The sequence below is a fragment of the Pogona vitticeps genome, chromosome 1 (genome assembly GCF_051106095.1).
Source record: "Pogona vitticeps strain Pit_001003342236 chromosome 1, PviZW2.1, whole genome shotgun sequence".
Lineage (NCBI taxonomy): Eukaryota > Metazoa > Chordata > Lepidosauria > Squamata > Agamidae > Pogona > Pogona vitticeps.
This window is the reverse complement of record NC_135783.1, coordinates 171488100-171501318: the sequence shown is the minus strand read 5'-3', so window position 1 is coordinate 171501318 and position 13219 is coordinate 171488100. Positions and strand designations below refer to the sequence as shown.

The following is a 13219-nucleotide window of genomic DNA, read 5'->3' as shown; positions in this document are numbered from 1 at the left end:
TCTACTGAGGCTTGGTGAATCTTTCCTACTTTTAATATTTTAATACAGTACTTTAAAAAATTAATTTAAATCCACAGAGAACCCAAATTGTAATTCAGACATCTAAGTACTCAGCATTCACAAAGAGATAACTTGGAAAAGAAAATCCGAGAAGCTGTCTCCTTTTTTAATCATTTAACCTCTTTTCACCCAAACACAAAGCAATTGTCAGGACTGGTTTTTCAACAAGTGTGAATGGTAGGAAGCACAGGTAGGGCGCACAAGAGAGTATCTTGTAGACCAATGGTCCTCAACATTGGGCCTCCAGATATTCTTGGACTTCAACTCCCAGAAATCCTGGCCAACAGAGGTGGTGGTGAAGGCTTCTGGGAGTTCTAGTCAAAGAACATCTGGAGGCCCAAGGTTGGGGACCACTGTTGTAGACCATCTTGATGGTTTCCATTGGTGGTGTCAACATTCAAGCTGTCCTTTGCAATGTAAAGCTTGGCATCCTTTATCCTGCTGGCAATGCAGGCACCTTTCGAATCATGGATAGAGAAGCTCAGTATCCCACATTCATAAACAGGAGGGTTTTTTTTAAAGAATTAAATTTCCCAGCTTTTTAAACTACACACAAATTCCAACAGAAACTTCCCTCATGTGGAATCATCTCAGAGCACATGATCATGAGCACATGAACTGTATTATGGTTGCTGGGAGAGAATAGAAACAAGAACAGGTGGGATGTAACTGTATATGCCAAAATATTTAATTGACTGTTTTTGGACTTGATGAAATGGTGAAGCAAAAGTGAGAGGGAGTACAGCACATTTTGGTGACGTGCCACTAAAACGCAGTGACACAGCAGTAAAAGTTTCTTTTGTAAACAAGGCAATAATTGTGGTTTGAGGACACTTCTGGGAATATGATTCTGCTTTAAAATAAAGTGTGTTCCCCTCACACACTTTTTGAAAAGGAAAATTGGAGGTTTTACTTTTCTTGCAACTTTTCAGCAGAGTTGACCTCAAAAATTGCCAGAGGATGCTGCATGTAGCCTGTAGTGTGTGTGTTGCCTAAAGGGATATGTGCAGTCCCAAAAGAGAAGGGGTACAAGAAGATTTGGAGTATTATAGATCTCCATTCTAGGTTCACAGTTTATTCCACTGTGATTCTGCAAGGAGGAACTGAGGACCAGTGAGGCCCTCAGAGATTTCTTCAGTCTTTGCTTGTAAGGACTTTTGGTGGAAAATCTGGTGCGGAAGCAGAAGACTATAGGAAAGTTGGCTCAAACGCAAATGCTGATATGAGGAAGAGGTCAGGAGGAAAGGGCAACAGCAAACTATAAGTAGGGGGAAAAATTGGGAAGACAGAGTATACATTCCGCAAACAAAGGAAACAAATGGATGTTCCAGACTTTCTGTGGTGCATTGGTGGTTCTTTGTGCAAAAATAGTTTAGGAGTTCTAGGTTGCTGCTGGCATTAAAGGTAAAACTGACTGGAAGTTCCTATCCTTAATACCTGTGGGCAGATGCTAATGAGTAGTGTCCTTCAGACAATCTTTCTTTGGCCTCATTTACAAATGCCATTTACATATGCATAATGGAACAAATATAGATCCAAACCCAGGACTATACACATTTATTGGACAAAAGGGCAGAAATATGGTAAATTACATGATTCCCTCACATTCAGCACTGCCTTACTTTGAACATGGCCAAGTTCTTACTAGGCCTGAGAGTGACCAGATGCCATATGTCTCACCTACAAAACAGCTACCCAACCACTCCACTCTTCACAATCCATGGTGTTGACAGTGGTGACACTGAACCATGCTTTTTCAGTCATGGTCCCTTCCCTTTGGAACAATCTTTCAACCCTATCAGTTTTTAAGAAATTAGTAAAAACAGTACAGTATTACTATTTAAATTCACCTTTTACTATGCTAGTAGATAACTACTAGAGAACTACCTGATGTTTGTTAAACATTTTTAAAATGTTTAAATGTTAAAATGTTTGTTAAACATTTTGTTAATTTGTTTAATTCTGTTTAAAGATAGATTTTCTCTAGAGGCAGGGGATTATCCATTTATTGTTTTTATTGTATGGTATTTTGGCATTTCTTATTACAGTCTGATTTTAATGTGTTCTGAACCACCCAGAGAGTGCATGCACTATGGGTTGGTATACGCATTGAAATAATAAATAAACAAATAAATCTAATTATCTAATTATGCTGTCTTTAATGTCCCAGATTCACGTGGCTGGTGGTGTAGAGGTTGTGACTATCCTCTGCATTAAGAGGTGGGCCGTAAATTCCAAATTGCTAGCAGAAGAAGAGCTTGAAACCAAGACACATACTGCAGCCATTTCCATTCCCATCTAAAAAGAATAAAATATTTGGTCTGGAAAATTATTTTATCTAACCTCAACCCTTTTAAGAAAATCATTAATGGCTCTGCACTTTCAGTGTATGCCTTCAGCCATTTTGGAGGGGAGATAATGTCCCATTTCACCAATGACTCTGTGTGGAAGATGTTTTTCATTCTTTATTAAGTTGCCTTTTATATAAGCACCCCAGATGTCAATGTCTAGCTGATATTCTGAGATCTTCGTGTGGTAGATTTGATTAGAAAAAAATGACTCTTCAGTCAATACTTATTTGCATTTTCTAGAGTTCCTATGCTTTAAAGTCTGGGGACTTTGCCCCCCAGGCGATTTTAGTAGGTTAGAGAGTCACTACCCAACTGGACATGTAGACATGTGTTTGGTTAACAGTTCCTGTCATCCTCCAGTCAGTACAGATAGTGGTCATAGTGCTGACTCCTGGTGCAAGTTGTAATTCACATTTAGAGAATACCCAGTTTATCTGGTAGCTTTCTTGTCCTGAGTCATCCTCAGTTTTTGTTTAACTAGCCTTCTGGAATTAAATTACCATATATTTTAAGTAAATATATTAATCCTCCAGAAGATAGTCAGAATGAGAAATGAATCAGCTCTTTTCAGAGGAAAGATGATCATATCAGATAGTGCAGTATTTTAAAAATGAAAAGGCCATGTGGTCCTTACACAATACAAATGCAAGAGCAGACAAGCAGACATAGAGTTGCCAGACGTCCGGCAAAAGGAGGACATGTCCTACTTTTCAGGAGCATGTCCTCCGTCTGGCAGGCAAGACTAAAGAACTCCAAAATGTCCGGCTTTTGTATCTCCATCCCACCCCCTGCAGCCGAACGTCTCCCTGTTACTACCTTGGTTGGTAAAGGTAAAGGTTCCCCTTGACAATTTTTGTCCAGTCGTGTTCGACTCTAGGGGGCGGTGCTCATCCCCGTTTCCAAGCCATAGAGCTAGCGTTTTGTCCGAAGACAATCTTCCGTGGTCACATGGCCAGTGTGACTTGGACACGGAACGCTGTTACCTTCCCACCAAGGTGGTACACCTAGTTATCTACTTGCACTTACATGCTTTCGAACCGCTAGGTTGGCGGGAGCTGGGACAAGCGACGGGCGCTCACTCCGTCGCGTGGATTTGATCTTATGACTGCTTGGTCTTCTGACCCTGCAGCACAGGGTTCTGCGGTTTAGCCCACAGCACCACCACCTTGGTTGAGGCACTTGTAAATCCTCCGGTTCTTTCAGAGGGATCAGATCGGAGATAAGGTGGCTTGATTGTTTAGGGCTGCAGCCCCGGGCAATCAATCCCCAGCTTGTGGATGGCTGCTTCTGCCTGGAGCTGAATAAGGCAGGAAGGTGCAAAAGAGATGGATGGAAACCTGGACAGGAGTGAAGTGAGTGCACTTGCTTGCCTGCTGGAGGGGAGGCTGTTCTGGGGTTTGGGGTAGTGGTGGTTCAAAGCCGGGGAAATAGGGGTCCGGCCAGTCCCTCCTTCCTCCTAAAGCCAGGGAACAGGAGGCACTTTTATCCCCCCTTCTGCCCTGACCCCCCGACTCTGGGGCATGTGCAGAGTGCGTTTCCAAGTCCAGGAGCATATGCAGAGTTATCCCCCATGCTTGTGGGAGCTGGAACACACACATACACACACACAAGCAGATTTCTCTCAGCTTGAGAAATTGCAAAAGGTGGAGAAAATGGCTTTGTGTTTGTGTGTCTGCTAATCCATTTTCTCCACCCTTTGCATTTCTCAGGCTGAGAGAAATCCACACCTTCTGGTTTTTTTCCTGGTTTTTATAAAGTGTTTCAAATCTGTCACACAACTTTTTAAACTTTTTATTTCACTTTATTATGCTTTTATTAAAATGTAAACAATCAATAAGTAAAATAAGGGGCATGGGTCTCCATTAAAGGAAGGAATAGATTGTCTCCATTGGTCCTGGGAGCCCAGTAAGTGTATATGTAGATTTGTTTTCTTTTGTTTTCATTTTTAAACATTTTTTAAAACTCGAAAACACAGTGGCCAGTGGATTCTGAGCTTTGTAGTGCAAAAAAATGTAACTTTCCCAGTCTTGTCCTTTCAAGACTGAGTAGGTTGAATGGCTATGGTATTGCCCCATGATCAAAGAGCTATTCTCCCCAATACCTAATTCCAAAAGTGACATGCCCCCCCACCCCACCCTGTGCACATATGTCATCCTTTGTCCTCCTTTTTGGCTTTCTATGTCCTCCTTTTTATACACATGTATCTGGCAACCCTAAGCAGACAATACTTTTATTACACCACTAAAAAGACAACAAACAGCTAGCTTTTGATGTTAGTCTTTTCCTCAGGCTGTGTACCAAAAGTTCTTCAATGCGGTCTCTATGAATCCTCACCCAGTGGGTTAAACAGCGCCTGCGCTGGTCCTCTCAGAATTTTCTGGAGCTTTGAGAGAAAAGTAAGGAAATTTAGGTTGCTCTATACCGCGCATGCTCCACCTGCCAAGCCTTAGTTCCATTTTTTCCACCTCTGGAGTTGGAACCTCTCGGATAGAGCTCCTTCAAACTTTTTATTCTCTGATGTTTACCAGACTTATCTTTGGCCTTTTCGATCATCCGACTTCTGTTGCCCTGACCACGGACTGTTTGACTTCTCTCCTCCCTCTGGTGACCCTGCAAGTACCTTGATTGTTCTTAATTGCAGCCTATTTACTGCCTGCTGAGGCGCCACGTGCCTCCCGGACTCTTTCTATTATCGCCCTTTCCCACGCTATTCAGCTTATGTCACCTAAAAGAGGGCCATTTAGCCGCTGTTCTTCCTGTTCAAGGAAACTTCCTTTATCTGACAGGCATTCTCTCTGTGTTTTTTGTTTGGGAGAGATGCATTTAACAAGCCACTGTAAACACTGCAAAAAATTTACAAAGGCTACCTTAAAGGCTCGCGAGCAACGTCTTAAATATTTTTTTGTGGAGTCAAACACTGTCTGCCTCACAACCTTCAGATATGGAGTCTACTCAGTCTACGTCCTCAGTTCGTTCCGAGGTTCGACTTGTCTCTTCATCTCCTCCTAAGACTGTGAAAGAGAAGCCTAAAAGAAGAATACAGCTAAAAAACCTTCAACCATCTGCCCCCTCAGCATCTTTGGAGCCGAAGCAAAAAAAGGCGCCAACTAAGCCCAAGGCGAAGTCTAGGGAAATAACTTTGATTGTTCCTCCAGTCTCCACTTCTTTGCCTTCACCTATACTAGAAGACTCCTCCCGGGACTCGACATGGGAAATGGGTGCCTCTTTACCACCCCAACAGGAACCTCTTATTGATGCTGAGAGGTCGCCAACTGCTAGTCAGCTTGCTCAAGTCATTGCTGGCTTAGCAAATGCCCCTGCAAGCCCTGTTTTGACTGGGCGGGCGTCTCAATCCCCTTCTTCAGCATCGGGATCACTTCCTTCCAAGTCTGCTCCTCCACCTCGAGGGAAACCAGAGAAGCCTATGGAGGTTCCTTCCCCTCGACGTCCTCCACTGGATCGAGACGAGGAACCTCCATCTAAGAAACGTCGACACCGACACAAGCACAGGCACGGATATGACTCCGGTGTCGAAAAACACATACAGCATCGATGCCGAAGAGACACTTCACTCTCTGATTCTGATTACAGTGTGAAACGGAGAAGATCCCGCCACTGGCACCGAAGAAGGGATTATTCCACTGAATCTTCTCCAACGTCGAGAGATCGTAGAAGAAGATGAAAAAGGGCATGGTATGCCTATTCTTCCTCCTCTCCTTCTACCTCTCCGCCACGGAGGGATCGACATCGAGAACCTCTCGATGTTGAAACTCATAAATCCTCGACATCGAAAGTGCTTGAGATCCCTGCATCAGCGGGTCAACAGGTTGCTGCTACTGGCCAAACTCAAAAAGCTCAACCGGTCTTGCCTCCTCCTAAGAAGACAGTGGTTGTCCCAGATAGAGGGCAGCATTCGAACATCTTTCCTCCTTCTGATGATGAACAATGAGCTCCAGAGGATTCTTCTGAACATGAAAAAGAAGGGACATCTGAGGCTTCTTTGGAAACTCCCTTGCCAGGGGAAATTTTGGGATCTGATGCTGCTGACATCCATCCCTCATCTCCATCCGAGGATTTCTCTTCCTACACCCAGATGGTGTCTCGGATGGTTAAAACCTTAAAGTTAGAAACTGAACAATCACCCCCACGTGAAGATGACTTAATCTTTGGGGATATCAATCAAGAGAGATCTCACCCAGTCAGCCTCTCTTTTGTACCTGAATTACTGGACTTGATTAAATAAATAAATAAAAATAAGAATATTGGGAACATCCTGTTAATTCAACTTCCATGTCCAGGAGAACAGAGAATCTGTACCGCATACATGGGACTGATACCTCCTTTCTCTTGAAACATCCTGCACCTAACTCATTGATCATTGAGTCCGGTGTTTCTAAGACCCCAGCTAAGGGTCATACCATCCCTTCTAATAAGGAAGGGAGAAAGTTAGAAGTCTTGGGACGTTGGATGTACTCCATGACCACGTTCGTCCTGAGAGCAATTAATTACCTGGTAGCAATAGGTGCCTACCAGAAACAGCTCTGGTCCAGGATTCTACCAGCTTTGCAAGTGGCACCAGATGACAACAGACAACTGTGCCTTAATACTCATGCTAAGGCTTTGACGGTATCCAAACACCAACGGCTAGCATCTTGTCATATCGCTGATGCCACTGCTAAAAACCTGGCCTCTATCATCTCTCTCAGATGCCATGCATGGTTACGTTCGGCCAATATCATGGAAGATATTAAAACGCGAATTGAAGGAGGAGCTTTGTCTTGGTGAAGCTAGCAGCTCTTGGGAATAGCTCCCGGGAAAAGCTAGAACCACTTCGGTCTGGGACCCTCCCAGAAACGGGGGGCCAAGGAAGAGTCAGGAGAGACCCTTCTGCAGCAATTGGTGAGCCACAGAAGTTAGAAGATTGGGCAGCAACTTGATTTTTCTTTCTTCTGGAAATTCACATCAGCACAGACTGGAGACGGGCCGCCATTTTTGGCAACTAACCAAAGACAGCTCTGCTCGCCGAGAATAAGAAAACAGAAGCACGGCGAAAGTATACATCAAAGTAAGTGGAAGCCCTTGTTCTATGAAAAACTTCATTAAATGAAGAACAAGTGATTGTGTGCAAATTTATGACCAAATGAGATAAGGAGCGGCATTCCTAGCATACCAGCTTTTACTCAAGCTGAAGGTCGAGTCATTTCTAAAGGAACAGCCAGGCAGAAATAGCTCGTGTCTCCATTAAAGGAGGAAAAATAACTCTTGAAGAATCAACTGACAGGCTTTGAAAAAATAAATTCTGTTGCAAGCTGTTCACTTTGGACCCTTTTCCTCTTTGGATATATATTTTTAGACTGTGTGGGACTCTGCTTTCCGTGGATAATATATTTGCTGGGACCCTGATTGCTGGACCTCCCTTTTTGGGGGAGGAGAAGGAAGTCTCTGGAAGTAAAAGGGAGAAGAACGGACTGTGAGCTGTGAACTGGGGGCCATGTGGTTTGAACTGAACTGGGATCTTGACAAATGACATTCTAATAATAGAGTCTTGCCGGGTGAAGGTTAAAACAAACTTGGAGAAGAGAAAAGAAGGGAAAAGAAGAAGCAACTGGTCTGAAAGTTATCAGCGACGTGGAAAAGGACTGGACTACAAAGACACTTGAGAGATTCATGTTTTAGGTTCCATCTCTTACTTGAATGTACCTGCTATCTTATTGCTAATATTGTATAGTTGCAAGGTGAAATATTAGAAATATTGGATGTGTATTTGGGTAAAGGGGAGAGGGAATTTTAAGTGAAAATAGTGGAAACAGAAAATGGAACCTCCCCCTGAGAAAATTACAGATCGGTGGCTAGACTGGAAAACCTCTTTTCAGATGTCACTGTTGCAAAAATTCATGCAGGTAAATTATTATATTGACCAGATGGAAGACGTGATTGGAGGCTCTAGGGGAGGGAAGGTAGCGGAGGTTAAATTACACCAAAAAGAGATCTCAGAACCGCTGTATTGATGAAGATATCAGATAATATACAAGGGATGGAGGGCCACCCAGTAAGCAATGTAGCGATAGCAGATAGGAAAATTGAGGTTGAAAAGCAAACTTTGAATGATATTGTTCCCCCTTTTAAAATATGGAAGAAAAAAGAGTCGCAGAAACAAAACAAGCACAGGGAGGAAAGGGGAGGGGAGAGCAGAATTTATATTATTTTGGGTCTGCTGAGTGTATTCTCAAGAAAAAAGGAGGGTGAAAGAGGGGATATATTTCACAATTGGCCTTGGTGTTCTGATGCTGTGGGAATAACATAGATTTAAGCTGTATTACACGTATAAGTTGAAAGCTAAAGAGGTTAATACATAGAAGAAGAAGAAAAAGAAGAAGAAAGATGAACCTTTATTGGAACATGAATAGATTAGATGTTTACGTACTTGATATGAATGATTGAATGATTATGCATTTGATGTTTTCTTATTCTCAAAACCCTCTTTCCATCCCCCCCACTGCCCTTTGCCTTTTGTATTCCTTCCCCATTACCCAATAGTTTTGAAAATAAAATAAAAAAAAACGCAAATTGAAAACTTACTGTTTGATGCCTCTGGGCTATTCAACCAAAAGACAGATGAAAACCTTGAGAATTTACTTAAGAATAAGAAAACAGCAAAATCTTACTCCATTCAGCAACAACCAAAGACAGCGAAATTTCAGTGGCGCTCCAGGTATCCCCATCAGTCTTATCAACTGTCCGCCTCTAATATTTACCGTTCCTTTGGCAATCAAAGTTAACAACGATCATCTCAAGTGTCTTCCACAACTTCCAGCTTCAAACCGCAGTCCACCCAGAAGTGGCAGTCTAACAAAGCTCCTGGAAAGAAATCAAAGCAATATCTTTGATTTGACCAGAACCATTTCCTTGACAGATCACACCACCCGCTTGTCTCCACACCTTCACAATTGGATCAGGATAACACAAGACTCCTGGGTCTTAAGCATTATAAGCTCAGGTTACCGTCTGGAGTTTATAGAATTGCCTCTTCTAGGACAGGTCAAGCCTACATCATTCGATCCTGTCCTAGAAGAAGAGATTCTCACTCTTCTCTCCAAACAAGCCATCCAAAATGTCCCGAGTCAGGACATGCCAAACGGGTTTTACTCCCGGTAGTTCACGATACCCAAAAAAGACGGAGGCTTAAGGCCAATTCTGGACCTGAGGGATTTAAACACCTACCTCAAACCACGCCGGTTCAGGATGGTCACCTTAGAATCCATCATCCACCTGCTGAAGGAAGGAGACTGGTTTGTCATTGTAGATCTGAAAGATGCATATTTCCATGTCACCATTCATCAGAAACACAGGAAATACCTGCGTCTAATATTCATGGACACTATCTACCAGTTTGTAGCTCTCCCATTTGGCCTCTTGACAGCCCCAAGGACATTCACGAAATGCATGGCTCCTGTGGCAGCTTACATTCGCCTTCAGAGCATACAAGTATACCCGTATATAGATGATTGGCTGATTGTGTCCAATTCAAAAGCAAGAGCACTGAAAGACACACGATACGTCCTTCACACCTTAAGAGCATTGGGCCTCTCCATGAAGTACGAAAAGTCCAGTCTGGAACCGTCCCAAGTGATGGATTATATCAGGGCAAGACTGGACTCTATCCATGCTCGTATGTTCCTGCCACCAGAACGCATACACAAAATAAGGAAGGCAATACGGAAATTCAAACCTCATGCAAGGGTATCAGCAAAACTCGCCCAACATCTTCTAGGTCTGATGGCCTCAACATCATCTGTGCTATCTTATGCTCGTCTCAAGATGTGCTCCCTTCAGTCCGGGATGCTCACACTTTTCGACCCTCTTCGACACAGTCAGCACAAGCGCCTGACGGTCACTCCAGAACTTGCTCAACAACTTCAGTGGTGGACATTCTTGCCACATCTCTTGGTAGAGAGTTCACTTCACCCTCTACAACTCACATGTCAAGTAACAACAGACGCCAGTCCCCTAGGTTGGGGAGCTCACTGCAAGGGTCACCAGATTCACGCTCTGTGGTCTCCTCAAGAAGCATCACTCCACATCAACCATCTGGAGCTTCTGGCGGTCATAAAAGCACTCAGGGCCTTCCTTCCTCTGGTGCAAGTCAGAGCAATACAGTTGGTGATAGACAGTACCACGACCATGTTCTATGTAAACAAGCAAGGAGGAACAAGGTCAAAATCTCTATTGCTTCTGACAGTCCACCTATGGGAGTGGTGTTACCAGCAACACATCTTTCCAGTGGCCATTCATGTCTCCACGACAGACAATCAGCTGGCAGACAAATTGATCCATCACTCATTTCAAACTCACGAGTGGGAACTGGATCCAGATGTGTTCCAAACCCTCTGCCTCCGATGGGGGACACCCTCGATGGACATGTTTGCCTCACAGAGCAACACCAAGAGTGGCAGGTATGCCTCCTGGGCAGGAAGAGGCAAAGGGTCACTAGGGGATGCCTTCATGATCCCCTGGAACAAGGGCCTCCTTTACCTTTTTCCACCGATACCCATCATCCAAAGAGCCCTTATCAGGACACTCCAGATGAAAGCAGAAACAATTTTGATTGCTCCCTGGTGGCCACGACAACCATGGTTCTCCATGCTCCTGCAATCAGCGGTGGACAAGATGCAGCTGCCCCTTATTCCACATCTGCTCACCCAAGACTCAGGGAATGTCCTTCACCCGGACTTAAGAGTCCCTCCACTTGACAGCGTGGAGGATATCCCATCAATAACTGAAGTACTTGATAGAGCCAGGAAGCCAGCCACCAAGCTGCTGTACAAATGCAAGTGGCAAAATTTCCTCAAGTATGCAGAAGAGCGCAAACTACAGCCTTCACCAGTGGCTCTGTCTATACTCCTCCTGTATCTCTGGCATTTATTTGACCTGGGTCTTTCTAAGTCTACTTTAAAGGTATACACTTCAGCCATTGTTGCCTTTCAGCCTCATGGCTCTCAAACATCCAGATAGTTTTCCCATCCTACGCTGAAAGTATTTTTCAAAGGTCTTTCCAACACGAGACCCCCCCCCCGTAAAAAAAAAAAACAGTACCACAATGGTCATTACAGATGGTACTTCATGCTCTTACTCGGCCTCCATTCGAGCCTATGGCTACTTGTGACCTTCGGCTGCTTTCATTTAAAACTTTGTTTCTGGTGGCTATCACTTCGGCCCGCAGAGCCAGTGAACTAGCAGCACTTTGTGCAGACTCTCCATACCTTCAGTTTTTTAAGGACAAAGTTGTTCTGCACCCTGATTTTTCCTTTCTTCCTAAAGTTGTTTCTGACTTTCACGTAAATCAACCATTAATGTTGCCTATGTTACTTCCTAATCCAGTTTCTGATGTTGAGCGCATGCTCCACTCTTTAGATGTTCGACGTGCACTATCTTTTTATGTTACAAGAACCAAGGACTTCAGAAATGTTCAAAGACTGTTCATCTGTTTTTATGGTTGGCGTAAAGGTTCTGCTGCCTCTTCATCTACTCTGTCCAGTTGGTTGGTTTCCACCATTTCTTTGGCCTATGAACTACAGAACAAGCCTCTCCCTGAAGGCCTTCGAGCTCATTCCACCAGAGCTGTTGCCACTTCTACGGCCCTGCTGCAGGGAGTTGACATCCCTGACATCTGTAAAGCAGCTACATGGTCCAATGTGTCTACCTTCATCACACATTACAGATTGGACCTTCAGGCCAAGACTGAGATCAAGTTTGGGAGAGCAGTGCTTACGTCGCTTCTGCAGTGATGGCCCACCATCCGGTAAGTGAGCCTACACTGGTGTGGATTCATAGAGACCACATTGAAGAAGGACAGGTTACTTACCTGTAAACATGGTTCTTCAAGCGGATCTCTGTGAATACACACATCCCACTCAGCCTCTCCATTGGCCGTCACTGTGTAGTCAGATCCAACTCTGGCTATATGGCGGGCATATGGAACTAAGGCTTGGCGGGCGGAGCGTGCGCGGTATAGGGCAACCTAAACTTTGTTACTTTTTTCTCAGAGCTCTAGAAAATTCCGAGAGGACCAGCGCAGGCGCTGTTTAACCCACTGGTGTGTACTCATAGAGATCCACTTGAAGAACCATGTTTACAGGTAAGTAACCTGTCCTTTTTGGGTAGTGCAGAAAAAATGTCAATGAGAGGCCAAAAAATTCATGGCAAATGATTATGTCAGGCCTTTTTCTTAAGGTGAGTTCAAACACAAACTGCAAATGCCATTGGGAGTGTGGTTTCAAACTCTACCCCAGGCTGCAGTTCACTGGATTTCTCCTCCCAGTTCTTCAAACAAAGAGTGGCCAAATCTGCATTTGCACCCTACATTGCCGCCTTTTGAAATTCAAAAGAAGATAATGTTCCTGTTTGGCTGGGGAAAAGATAATCAAGAAAAGCGAAAAGCCTCCATCAGAGTATTGGGATTAGAATTTAGTCTACCCACTAGGAGAAACCAATTGAAGCTAAATTTACAGTGTTACCTAGTGGGTGGAACTAGATGTTTTTCTTCAGTTTCCAGTCCTGCATGGCTGATGTTAAATATTGACACAAACTGAACTGACAGTGGCTGATCAAAAAAGGGATTTGGGGGACAGGATAGACAGTGAAAATATTGACCTGGTGTACAGCAACAGTGAAAAAGGCAAATCCATGTAAGGGGTCATTAGGAAAGGGATTTGAAGTAAGGGTACCAGTTTCATAGTCCCTCCATACAAATCCATGGTGTAACCACATTTGTAATACTATGTATAGTTCTGCATTCTCTATCTCAAAAA

The 13219-nt window shown here is 43.8% G+C and overlaps 1 protein-coding gene across 11 annotated transcripts in view; it reads left to right on the top strand.

The window, feature by feature from the left end:
• The window catches only part of AGAP1 (ArfGAP with GTPase domain, ankyrin repeat and PH domain 1), a 528918-nt gene that overhangs the window by 407153 nt on the left and 108546 nt on the right, over positions 1-13219 (top strand). Inside the window, exon 14 of one of the 11 annotated variants that reach the window (XM_072977374.2) lies at positions 1-13219. This exon is cut by the window's left edge and continues 35892 nt beyond it. The exons of the other annotated variants lie outside the window; for them this stretch is intronic. The gene's annotated coding sequence lies outside the window, so the exon portion shown is untranslated. 11 annotated transcript variants of the gene reach the window in all.